General features: G+C 33.3%; 1 protein-coding gene across 9 annotated transcripts in view; it reads right to left on the bottom strand.

The window, feature by feature from the left end:
• The window catches only part of BTRC (beta-transducin repeat containing E3 ubiquitin protein ligase), a 190,852-nt gene that overhangs the window by 162,545 nt on the left and 15,180 nt on the right, over positions 1 to 13,127 (bottom strand). For 3 of the 9 annotated variants that reach the window (XM_051981249.1, XM_051981255.1, XM_051981258.1), the window contains exon 2: positions 6,065 to 6,189. The exons of the other annotated variants lie outside the window; for them this stretch is intronic. The gene's annotated coding sequence lies outside the window, so the exon portion shown is untranslated. The remainder of the gene's footprint in view (positions 1 to 6,064; positions 6,190 to 13,127) is intronic. 9 annotated transcript variants of the gene reach the window in all.

Here is a 13,127-nt window from a genome sequence, read left to right as displayed (position 1 = left end):
AAAAATAGACTTGATTTTAGACCTTCCTGATTCTAAGGCTAGCTCTCTAAATCTATCCCCTTGATTATCTGCAATTGGAACTGGAAAATACACAGAGCACCCCAGATAACACATACCTGCGTGAGAAGAAGTTGGGATGACAAAATGAAAGTGCATTGGAAAGACTTATGTAGACATTCAGTAAATTACTCTGATTTGCTAAATTTGTGATGGACAGCCTCTCTGTATACAACTAAGAAACCAAATGTGGGGTACATTTAGAAAGAGCCTTAATTTGTTCTGTTAAACTGTTAGCTCTTGGTTTAACTCATTTGCTGAGGGTGTCTAGTAAGAGACTGCTATAAGAGTTGGTTGCAATCTACTTGCTAAGGCCAACATGTGGCAAAATGAAACAGGTCTTAGTCTTTATGCATTGCCAGCTGTTCTCTATTTTAAGTAAAGGAGATTAATTTGGAGGCTCCAACTTGCTGAGTTTCAAAAGGGCAGGAGAGCAATCCTCCAGTAGTCTATGCTAAGATTATATAGCAAGCCCAGCATCAACACCTTGATGAATGAGGTGTGATTTTTGAGACTCAGTTCAGAAGGAACTGAGAAATATTCATCCAGCAATCATAACTGGACATAAATTTGATGAGACTAATGTTATGTAGACCCTAAGAGTGAGCCCACTTTCCCTAGAAAATGAAGTGAGATAAAAAAGAATATGCCTTTGAGGTGCTGAGAAATATTTGTATTTTTGTTTTTGCTATCTTTGAACTAAATGTTCCTCTGAAAGAGCACCCAACACTGGAAAGAATATAGGAGCTCAAGTTAATGGCCAAAAAAAAAAAAAAAGAAAGAAAGAAAGAAAATCTTCCCAATCTTCCCCACCTCTCTATTCTTCACAGCCACTCCTACTTCCCTACTTTCACAATCTTAGGGACTGATGGAGAAACCCCAGAGTGAGACAAGAACATACATACATACTATACTTCTGCTGGAGGACAGTGAGGGGGGGAAAAGATAGATTTTTTTTAAAATAACTTTTTATTGACAGAACCCATGCCAGGGTAATTTTTTACATTATCCCTTGTACTTACTTCTGTTTCGATAAAAGGTAGATTCTGAAAGACTCTGAGTTTAGCTTTTTGTTTTCAGTAACTGATCCATTTCATAAACTTGTTTTCAATTTATATAAATTATTAAGAAAAATAATTTCATTACTTCTGATTCAAGAAGTATCACTAACTCAATCTTCTAATATCAAAAACTTCTTAATTTCATTTCTAAATTATGTCCTAAACTTATATTTTAGTCCTATTCCTTTCTAATATTTATTGTAACATCTCCTGTCTCACAATTACTGGAAAACCCTTTTTTCAACATTTTAACAATCTGATTTTTAAATATTTTGTTCTGAATGGATTTTTCAAATCACCTGAAAACAATTTTTTCTTCTTTTTTTTAAACTGCATGTAGTAATTATCTAAAATAACTTTGTGTATCTCTTACAAATGCCATTAGAAAAAATTCTGATCTGGTCAAAGCTTGATGGCTAATTTCAACCCCCACCTCCTCATACTTTTTTATTTTTTATTTTTATTTTTTTACTAATGAGAACTATAATTTACCACCAACTACTCATAAGAAATTATAGCCCTGCTAGCTGGCAAGTAATTTGCAAAAGCAGATCAGTTAAGCTGCATAAAATAAATATCCACCTGCACGTACTAGCACTAATCAGGGCGTGAAATTAAACTTTTTATTCAGTGGGAAATAACTGCTTCAAGGCTGTGATTTAGTCTGGGAAGCAAATATTAAGGTCATCCTATTCTCTCTGGTGTTTATAGTATTTTTAATAGGGGAGGGGGAGGGCAAAGAACAGTTGAATTTTGCTTTCTAAGTCTAAGAATGAAAATATTTCATTGATGTATTAGCAAATTTGCCATTTGCTTTCTTAACTGCACATACTTAATGGAGCTAAGTTGCTGAAAATGTGGTATTTGAAGGGTGTTGTTACTTAAGTACTTAAACCTATACTGACCACTAAACTGATATCCATATTACATTCAGCTGTGTACAGTCAGCTAAGTAGAGCAAATTCAAGAGTCAAATGTATAAAAGAATTTTTTCAAAATGCACTATTCTTTATGATTTTTTTTACCATGATATAATTATCCACAGTAATCAAGGTCCAAGATACCAGAGAAAGGAAAATAGGCTAGTGATGTGCAAAAATCACTCAACTGTCTCAATTACTTCCTTCCAAATTGCATTTATCAAATATGAAAAATGCCAGATTCACTAATATGAATTTCATCTTTCTTTCTATATATTTTATGAGCACTTTAACAATCTGCAAGTAGCAAAAGAGCACTGAAATGCTAAGAAAAATAGGAAAGGCAGGGCAAATTCAAAAATTAAACTAACCTATTCAATTCAAATAATTTTCATCACAACGGTGTGCAACATTTTTATAAAACATTATCTCACAAAACCGCTAGTATATGATAGAGCTGGAACTTAAATTGATTTATCAAATAAACTATTCTTTTCACACTATCCAATACTGCTTCTCTATTTATTATTACTATATAAAAGTCAGAGCTCAGATAATGTTCCTTAAAAAAGAAGTTGCTATACTAACAGTTTAATAAAATGTCCATAACCTTAAGTCTAGAGATCCCCCTATTAGGCAAATACCCCAGAAGAAGTCAAAGGCCCCCCTCAAAAAAAGGGGGACATAAAAACCAAAATAGTCAAAGTTGCACTTTCTGTGGAAGTAAAGAACTGGAAACAAAGGAGATGCCAAATGTTTGGGAAATGATTAAATACACTTTGTTAAGTGAATATAATGGATAATTATTCTGATATAAGAATGAGGAGGAGAGCTGGAGTTCTGGGAATGGGTTCATTGGGACTGTGTTAAAGAGGGAATAAAATATATACATCTAGAAGAGTATAAAAGTCTTCTAGACTTTTCAGAGAGAAAAGGCTAAAGGGATAGGGAGAGAAAAGAACATAAGAGAGATTTTTAGAGGGAGTCTTACTCATATCAGATCTGGGTTAAAGAGAGAACAACATATGCATTTAAAACAGAATAAAAGTCTTCCAAATTAATAAAGAAATAAGAAGTTGAAGGAACAAGATGGGGATGGTGATTTAGGGTATAGATTAATGAGAATGAGATAAAAAAGGAACAATATAAATATGTGGAAGGCTATATAAAAGTCTTCTAAATTTGGACAGAACACTGGCCTCTTTGTTCCTTGAATTTGAAGGGTAAGGGAAAAGGATAAGGGGAGAGAATAAGGAAGGGAATACTGGAGGAGGAGGTAGGTTAACTGATAGGAGAGTAAGACATCAGGTAGAAGTAAAGCAGAGTCAGGAGGGAAAGGAAATAAGAAATACATACAAAAATAAAATATAGATCAGAAGTAGAATTTATTAAGTAAAAAATCAAGGGTAGTAATCATGAACTCAGACATAGTTAAAGATAAAATATATTTAATCAAAAGAAAAAATAAGGAAACTACACTTACATCAGCCATTTTAATCAAAATTGTTTTTGACTATTTAAAATAACTAGACAGTATAAGGTTGGAATATTGGTGTGGCCTAGGAAATGATGAGCTGGTGGATTTAGAAAAAATATGGAAACACTTGGACTTATGAAGATGATATCCATCTTCAACGAAACAAGAAAAACAGGTATAGTATGGTCTTACATAGATATATATGAATGTATATATAAATATGATTATAGATATTTATGTATATGTGTGTGCATATTTAGACATATGTATGTGTGTGTATCTCCATGCTTAATTGTAACTTTTTTGAGGGGAGTGGGAGGGAAGAAGGGGTGAGGGAGAATAAAGTAAAAAGTGCACAGCAGAATTGCAAACCTACAATGAAACAAACAACAAAAAAAAAAAAGATGGACCGCTTTGAACACAATGTGCTGTATTAATTATATATTCTTGAAACAGAAGGTTTACATTTTAAATTCTCTCTTAAGTCCTGCTGTACATATGGCAATTTTTTTTCTTTTCTTATTTTGTATTTTATTTTAAAAAAAAAGAAATGATAAATATGAAAAACTTCAAGAAGCATGGTAAGACTAAAATGAACTGATACAGATGGAAGCAGAATCAGGAAAAGAACATATATAATGATTATAATAATGTTTTAAATAAGAAGCTGAAGCTGAACATTACAGCCACAACTCCAACTGCCTTTTGGATGGGTATTTTAAATTTAGCATATGAACTTTCTGTCTTCACCTCAAAAACTCTCTTCTTATCTTCTTAATCCAGGCTCACAACCTAGATGCCATCCTCAGTTCCTCTGTCTCTCTCACATTCTCTATAGCCAATTAGTTGTCAAGTCTTGTCATTTCTAACCTCTCTCATATATGCCCCCTTCTCTCTTCTGACATGTCTACCACCCAAGTGGAAGTCCTTATCACTTCATGCCTGAAACACTGCAATAATCTGCTGGTTGGTCTCCCTGCCCCAAGTTTCTTCCTATTGTAGTCGCTCTTCCATTCAGCTGTCAAACTTATCTTCCTTAATTACAGGTCTAATCATATTGCATGGGAACTCTAATGGTTCCCTATTGCTTAGAGGATCAAATGCAAAATCCTGTTTGGCTTTTAAAGACTTTTACAATCTAGTCCTTTCCACCCTTTCTGGTCTTGCATCTCATGCCATCCCATGTACCATGTACTATGTGATGCAGAAACAATGGCCTCTTTGTTCTTTGAATATGACACTCCATCTCCCAATTTCTAATATCTGGAACCCTCTCCCTCCTGGCTTCCCTGGATTTCTTCAAGTCTCCACTAAAATCCCACCTTATTCAAGAAGCCTTTCCCAGTCCTCCTTAATCTTAATGTCCTCTCTCGCAGATTATCTCCAATTTATATACTCCAAAGTATATATGTTGTTTGTACATGGTTGTTCACATGTTTTCTCTCCCAATATACTATGAGATCCTTGACACCAGGGGCTGTTTGTTTGCCTTTTTTTTGTATTTCCAGGGCCACATATTGGTGCTTAATAAATGTTTATTGTCTAACTGAATAATGACCAAATTTGACTGAGAAGAGTAATGAAAATGCATCTCTCTTTTCTTTAAAAGGGGTAGAGGACTTAAGTAGGTTATTTATTTTGCTGACTCTTTTTCAAAATCTTTTTTACAAGGGATGTTTCTTTGGGCAGGATATTGGTGGAGAGATACATTTGGAAATTAAAATGATTTAAAAACAAAGGACATTAATAAAAACAAGATGTAAAAAGAATAATAGCTTGGTTGACAAAATAAGACAGACAAAAACTATAATACAAAGTACACAAGATTGTGATTTGATATGGGAAGCAAATATTAAAGTCATATATAAAAGAGATAAAAGTATGACAATTGGTCACTATTCAATGTATTATTCAATTTAATTTAATAAGTATTTATAAGTCAGTCAATAAACATTTATTAAGCAACTCCTATACAAGTACCAGGCACTATCCTAAGTACTAAGAATACAAAAATTGGCAAAAGTGTAGTTTCTCCTCTCAAGTAGCTTACAATCTAATAGGTGAAACCAAAACACAAAAAGATTAAAAGGGAATGGACAGGGAGAGGACAAGCAGGCATAGTAAAATCCTATAGCTAAAGAGGAAAGGACCCAAGGGGGTACTAAAGAGTTACGAGTTTCAAAATTGATTTGACTTTTCAGGAAGATGAAATTCAGGTGAACAGATAGATGGGAAGTAATGTGGTGTCTGCCCTGGACATCCTCCTTAATTAGAGGATTTAGGAGGAGGTCTCTGATTTCTAGCTTCCACTCTTTCCAATCAAGAGGGAGGAGGGGACCATCTGTTATGTTCCAGTAATCTTTATTACCATTGTCATGTTACAGAATTAAACCCAATTCTTTAAACAGTATTTTAAATATATTTTCTATTAAAGATAAAAATATAAGACATGCCTTAGGTCATGTAAATAAAGGATCAGATATTAAATAGCTAAATTAAGAACAAAACAAAACAAAGACAAAACACTAATAATAACTATTAATACCTACACTTTGGAATGAAAAATGTGCTGGGCTTGGGAGTCAAAAAGAGACTTGAGTTCAAATCTGATCTTCCAAGACTTATAGTCTGAGTGGCCAAATCATCAGACCTCTGTATACCTCAGCTTCCTCATCTGTAAAACAGGGATGATAATACCTGTAGTATCCAACTCATAGGGTTGTTGTGAAGATCAAAGGAGATATATTAAAATGCTTTCAAAACCTTAGTAATTTCCACAATTATTATTTATGACACTTATAAAGAATTTAAAATCAATCAGTCATCAAACAATAGTTTAAGGGTTATCATGGTAAAGCGCTGTGCTATGCTCTGAGGACACAAGAAAAATAAAAAACAGTCCCTGCTTCACAAGGAGCTCACATCCTAATGAAGGAGGAACAACATGTAGAGGAAGTTAATTTTATTTATCTACTATGAACAAAACAGGATTTAGTTATCTAAAATTACAGTAAAACAAAAGGGAAGTAAGAGGGTTTGAGAAAAAATCAGAGCTGGAAGAAAAGTTATACTCTATGGTCATGTATTCCAACCTATATATGAACAGAAATTTATCATTCACTGATAGGTACCCATTTAGTATCCACACAAAGATCTCCAGTGATAGGCAATTCACTCCTTAATGCCTATTCCACTTTTGGACAGCTCTAAAAATTGGGATATTTTTCTGGACATCTTTCTAGAATATGCCTTTTGAAACTCGTTTTCCCTTCCTAGTTCCACTGCTCCTTGTCCTACTCTTTGGGACCAAGCAGAAAATACCTTTCACATTAATCTTTCACAATGTAGCTAGGCCTTTATCAAGAACAGATAATATGCACTTTCCCTACCTGGAGTAAAATGGACCTGACTGCCATTGGACCAACGTTGTTTCTATAGCTTTGCTTTTTTAGATGTTCCACAGAGCAGGGTTTCTTAATGTTTTTCCATTTGCAACCCTTTTTGCCAGACAAATTTTTATGCAACCCTGGTATATGGGTATGTAAAATAGGTATACAAATCAAATATTTACCGATAATAAATCATAAAGAAATATGTATATTTTAAATTTTTTATAATAACTTTTTATTGACAGAACCCATGCCAGGATAGTTTTTTACAACATTATCCCTTGTACTTACTTCTGTTCTGATTTTTCCCCTCCCTCTCTCCACCCCCTCCCCCAGATGGCAAGCAGTCCTATATATGTTATATATGTCACAGTATTTCCTAGATACAATATATGTGTATAAAACCGAATAGTTCTCTTGTTGCACAGGGAGAACTGGATTCAGAAGGTAGAAATAACCTGGGAAGAAAAACAAAAATACAAACAGTTTACATTCATTTCCCAGTGTTCTTTCTTTGGGTGTAGATATTTCTGTCCATCATTGATCAGTGGGAACTGAGTTAGATCTTCTCTTTGTCAAAGAATTCCACTTCCATCAGAATACATCCTCATACAGTATCATTGTTTAAGTATATAATGATCTTCTGGTTCTGCTCATTTCACTTAGCATCAGTTCATGTAAGTCTCTCCAAGTGTTTTTGCCCAAAGTCACATGGCTGATATTCTTAAAAGAGTCAGAATCAAAACCTAATTCTTGTGATTCCCAGTGGAGTTATTTCCTCATGATACAATGGCATAAAGTCTAAATTCAATACAAACTGAATGTAAAATACTTAGACAACACAACAGGTATAGCTCTTTGTGTTGTCAATTAAAGACAACTGAACTTGTCACTAGTCCATTCAGTAAAACAGATGTCACTTTGTAGAGCTTTGATATTTTTCTTAAATACCTTTGAAAACAAGGATCAAAAAATATGAACTCTTATAAAAAGGGCTTTATTGTATTTTTATAGCATATTACATACCTTGTAACAATCATTTTGTTAAGTGTGAATGTCAGTTTTATTTTCGGTCCCTTTTTTCCTGGCTATTTACAAGCTTTGTAAGAATCGTTCCTTAATTAAGTCTAAACATAGTTTTATATAAATGGATTCCTGGAAATAAAACGTTCAGACTTAAGAAATGATTGTTACAGAGACTGTAACAGGCCGTAAAAAACGAATGCCACTTTAAACAAAGATTTCTCATTTTAATTAAAAAGATAATCATCAGAAACATTCGTACACTTAACAGAACCATTTGAAGCAGCTTCTTTGGAGAAAAAAATATCTACGATCCTATGCAAGCTTATAGAGTATAATTTATAAGACATTTAATCAAAGTCTCAGTTGATACTACAATATGTAGCCATTGTAACTACATTTTAAAAAAGGTTTATTGATGCTTTTTAATTCCTTACACAACACATTTACCAATACACCTCCCCTTGTTTTCAATATCCCCTCCCAAAAAAAACCTTTCCAAAAAAAGAAAAATGGTTAAGGCAAAACTAACCAAGATGGTAATAGGACACTACATTCTTAAGAGACACTGAAAGAAATGGGAGTTCAAATGAGGAAATGAATAATTTCCACAATTCTTTAATAAGTGATTAATGTTTAGTTGTAACTGTGTGTGTGTGTGTGTGTGTGTGTGTGTGTGTGTGTGTGTGTTTTAATTCACAAGATTTTATTTTAAAACACTTAGGAACTTAGGAATATGATAAAGGATTTTAAAAGCTGGCCGAGGGCAGCTGTAACATAAAATTTCAGTAGTTTTTAATATGCAATATCATGATGCTCATAGGAATGCAGTAAACATTATAAGTAAGCATCAGATTTCAATGACTGCTTATAATCAAGAATAGAAACCCAAGGAAAAGAGTTTCTAGTCTCCAATTCATTAACAAAATACTAGTTATCCACTTAGATTTTCAAAATCTATGGCAGTATGAATATAGTTAGGAATGAGGGGATCTTTAAAAACATAGTCTGTTTTTTTCTGAGTAATTTGAATGGTTTAACTGCCACCTTCTCCTTGGAAAAATGGTAGATTATGAGCATGAAATTATGCGCAGAAAACATGTGCATAAGTTATCAGAGGAAACTGAGATGGTCAGTTTTGCCAAACTATCTTCTTCTTCTTTTCCTTGTTTTAAAAAATTCTTTGTTTAACAAAGAATGACTTTCTGGGGAAGGAAAAAAGATATATTAGGAAATAAAGGTGATTTACAAACAAAAGATATCAACAAAAAACTTTGAAAGAAAAAACTCTTTTCTATATGCCAACATGCAAAAATATAGCAAACTATCATAAATTTAAAGGTCAGAAAAAAGAATGAGATTATTGTTATTATCACAACTAATTATCAGTAATTCATTTAAATACTTTCTAGTACATCAGTTTTTTTCTGACTAAAAATTATCTTTTTCAAACTATAGTAGAGTTAATCAAACTAAATTAATTGGCTAGGATTTTAAGAACCTTAGTCTTATTTCATAATGTAATTACTATTAGAAATCAAATTAAAATAACATGGAACATAATTAGCATCAGCAGCCAATAACTTATTCTAACACTGGGCAAAACATCTTATAGGTAGTTCTCACTTCACTCCCCCAAACATGTTCCTAAAAATGGATGATTAAAAATTATATTTCCCACAGGAATAATGTTTGTGGGATTATAAATTTAAAATGGTAGAGATCTTAAAGATCACGTCTAACTCCCTCATTTTACAGATGAGAAAACTGAGACCCAGAGAGTGTTTTATTTAAAGTCAAACACAGTTATAAGTTTTTTTTTTTTTAATAATAACTTTTTATTGACAGAACCCATGCCAGGGTAATTTTTTTTACAACATTATCCCTTGTACTCGCTTCTGTTCCAATTTTTCCCCTTCCTCTCTCCACTCCCTCCCCTAGATGGCAAGCAGTCCTATATATGTTAAATATGTTGCAGTATATCCTAGATACAATATATGTTTGCAGAACCGAACAGTTCTCTTGTTGCATAGGGAGAATTGGATTCAGAAGGTAAAAATAACCCGGGAAGAAAATAAAAAATGCAAATAGTTGTAGCTGCTTCTGTCCATCATTTACCAATTGAAACTGAGTTAGTTCTTTGTCAAAGAAATCCACTTCCATCAGAATACATCCTCATACAGTATCGTTGCTGAAGTGTATAATGATCTCCTGGTTCTGCTCATTTGACTTAGCATCAGTTCATGTAAGTCTCTCCAAGCCTCTCTGTATTCATCCTGCTGGTCATTTCTTACAGAACAATAATATTCCATAACATTCATATACCACAATTTACCCAGCCATTCTCCAATTGATGGGCATCCATTCAATTTCCAGTTTCTAGCCACTACAAACAGGGCTGCCACAAACATTTTGGCACATACAGGTCCCTTTCCCTTCTTTAGTATCTCTTTGGGATATAAGCCCAGAAGTAACACTGCTGGATCAAAGGGTATGCACAGTTTGATAATTTTTTGGGCATAATTCCAGATTGCTCTCCAGAATGGTTGGATTCATTAACAACTTCACCAACAATGCATCAGTGTCCCAGTTTTCCCGCATCCCCTCCAACATTCATCATTATTTTTTCCTGTCATCTTAGGCAATCTGACAGGTGTGTAGTGGTATCTCAGAGTTGTCTTAATTTGCATTTCTCTGATCAATAGTGATTTGGAACACTCTTTCATATGAGTGGTAATAGTTTCAATTTCATCATCTGAAAATTGTCTGTTCATATTCTTTGACCATTTATCAATTGGAGAATGGCTTGATTTCTTATAAATTTGAGTCAATTCTCTATATATTTTGGAAATGAGGCCTTTATCAGAACCTTTAACTGTAAGATCAAACACAGTTATAAGTTAAAAAATGATTATAACTCCAACTTTTCTGATTCATAATTTTTGTTTACTATGCCAAGGTACTTTAGTTGAGAGCTATCTTCCTGACTGATGTCTCAACATCAAAATAATCAAAGGTACAGCCAAGCATTTCTCTTTCCAAGTTCTACCTAGTTTAATGACTCATTCAAAAGAATGGAGATGAAACTGGGTTCTCAAAGACTTCTAGATGAGCACAAGCTAACTAATCTTACTAAGCTGGAAAAGTGTCCAATATAGGCCTATGGACTGACTATTGTTATCTTGAAAACCAGCCAAGTTTAGAGGCTCATCACCAGGTTGGCTGGCTGACATTTTTTTCAGAAATAATAGCTTTTTCTATCATAATCAACTAAATCTGTATGAGGTACTCCTAGAATATCTACACTGATGAAAGTATTGATCTTTAAAATACTTAAGTGAAATACAGTTCATTAAGACAAACATACAACTATAAATCTCCATAATCATTTAAAATAGTTTATGCTCCAAGTTTTATAAGATGAACATAAATATACTATACATGTTGATTTTTAAAGAGGTCAGAAGTGTGTGTTAAAAAATAAATCTCTTGTACATATTTGACTTAAAACTAATGTCTATTATAATTGGCATGTTAAACATTAAAACAATGATAAATTTGTCTCCTCAAAATTTAGGATGTTTTTGGGAGTTAAAGTTTTCTAAAGAAATCTAAACTCATATCTTCTTTTTTTCTACATACACTTTTCTGTAACAAGATTCAAAATCATTTCAATGATCTTAAAGCTAAGCTCAAAATCATGTAGTAATTAGACAATTATTTACTCTTGATTAGAATGGTATTATATTCCCTTGAAAATACATTTTAAAAATTACCCATTTTTCCTACTATCTTTGTTTCTTTACTTAAACCTTTGAGGCTTGATAATCAAACGAATCGAGGCTACCAGGACCATATAATGCTGTTAAGTCACTCTTTTCCATCTTTCACTGCCACAAGGCCTACTTCATATTTTGCTGACAAGCTTTCATAACATTTCAAAAGAAAGCCACAAATACAATTAGCAGGTCACTATAGACTTGTTAAAAGAGCCTTCAAAATTTCTCTCACAGAACAGCTACAACTTTATCCTAAATGGCAACCTACTCTTTTTTTTTTTCTGTTTGAATAGGAAGCAACAAAGAGATAGCAAACAGTTGCGGGCAGAAAACAGCTCCTTGTACAAAGCAGGGCCACAGTAAATACTTCTTAAATTAATATTGATAAAATTAATTCATTTAGTATTTACTATGTTGTCAGGCATTGTGTTAAGTGCTAGGGATACAAAAACAAAAATGAAATACTTCCTGCCCTCAGGGAGGTTACAATTCTGTGTGAGAAAAGAAGGGACTGGGAGTCCAGGTATAAGTACATATAAAATACATGCAAAGTAATTTCTCATTGAGCCACTAGGTACATAACCCTAGTCTAGGAATTGGGGGAGATAGCAAGAAGGATGCTGAGAATTATAATTAGATTCCTGTCATAATGGAATTTATAACCAAACAGGATTACACAAAACAGTTAAAGCAAAAGTTCAGGACTGGCTACACATGAACTTCAGGAGACTACATGAATTCTTCTGTCATATTAAAACCTTGCAACAATCATGAGTGTATCTCATAATTTGCAAAGTACTTGTGTATTTATCTCATTTCTTTGTGACAAGTGTTTCAGGCTCTATTTTAGAAGATTATCACTAATTCTAAAACTGTTTAAATAAAGCTTACCACACTTCTGGGGTCATTGTCCTATTGGCATCTGCCACTTGTTGACTTGAAGCCAACCTAAAGTCTGCTCAAAAAGGACAGCCCTGTCCCCCTTCTTTGTTCTTGCATGCTCTAGTAACTTTTATCTAGTTCAGGGAATGCTTATGGATTTTCAGCTTTTTATCTTTCCCTGTTTGTATAGTTTAACTTCAGAAAAAAAAATGATTTGCATATCCTGCAGCCTATCCACCTCCAAAAGATTTCATTGTTGATCAAGTAATTACTCTGAGACTTTACTGTCAGTGGTATATCTTGGGTTAATTAATGACAAACAGAACTTGGGGAAGGTGTTAAAGGGGTATTTGAACTTGTGTTTTCTTTACAATATATTTTTATAACTATTCAATAAAATAATATAATCCTATGAATTTTATTTTATGTATTTAAAAATATAAGCTTCAGGGAGAACTATTTGCAGGAGCTAAGGTGGTGGAGTAAGCACCCCAAGATGTGTCCTAGAATAGCAGAATCAGCAAGAGGATGGAGTAAAA

The sequence above is a fragment of the Antechinus flavipes genome, chromosome 2 (assembly GCF_016432865.1).
Source record: "Antechinus flavipes isolate AdamAnt ecotype Samford, QLD, Australia chromosome 2, AdamAnt_v2, whole genome shotgun sequence".
Classification (NCBI taxonomy): Eukaryota; Metazoa; Chordata; class Mammalia; order Dasyuromorphia; family Dasyuridae; genus Antechinus; species Antechinus flavipes.
This window is presented reverse-complemented; position numbering and strand designations above follow the sequence as displayed.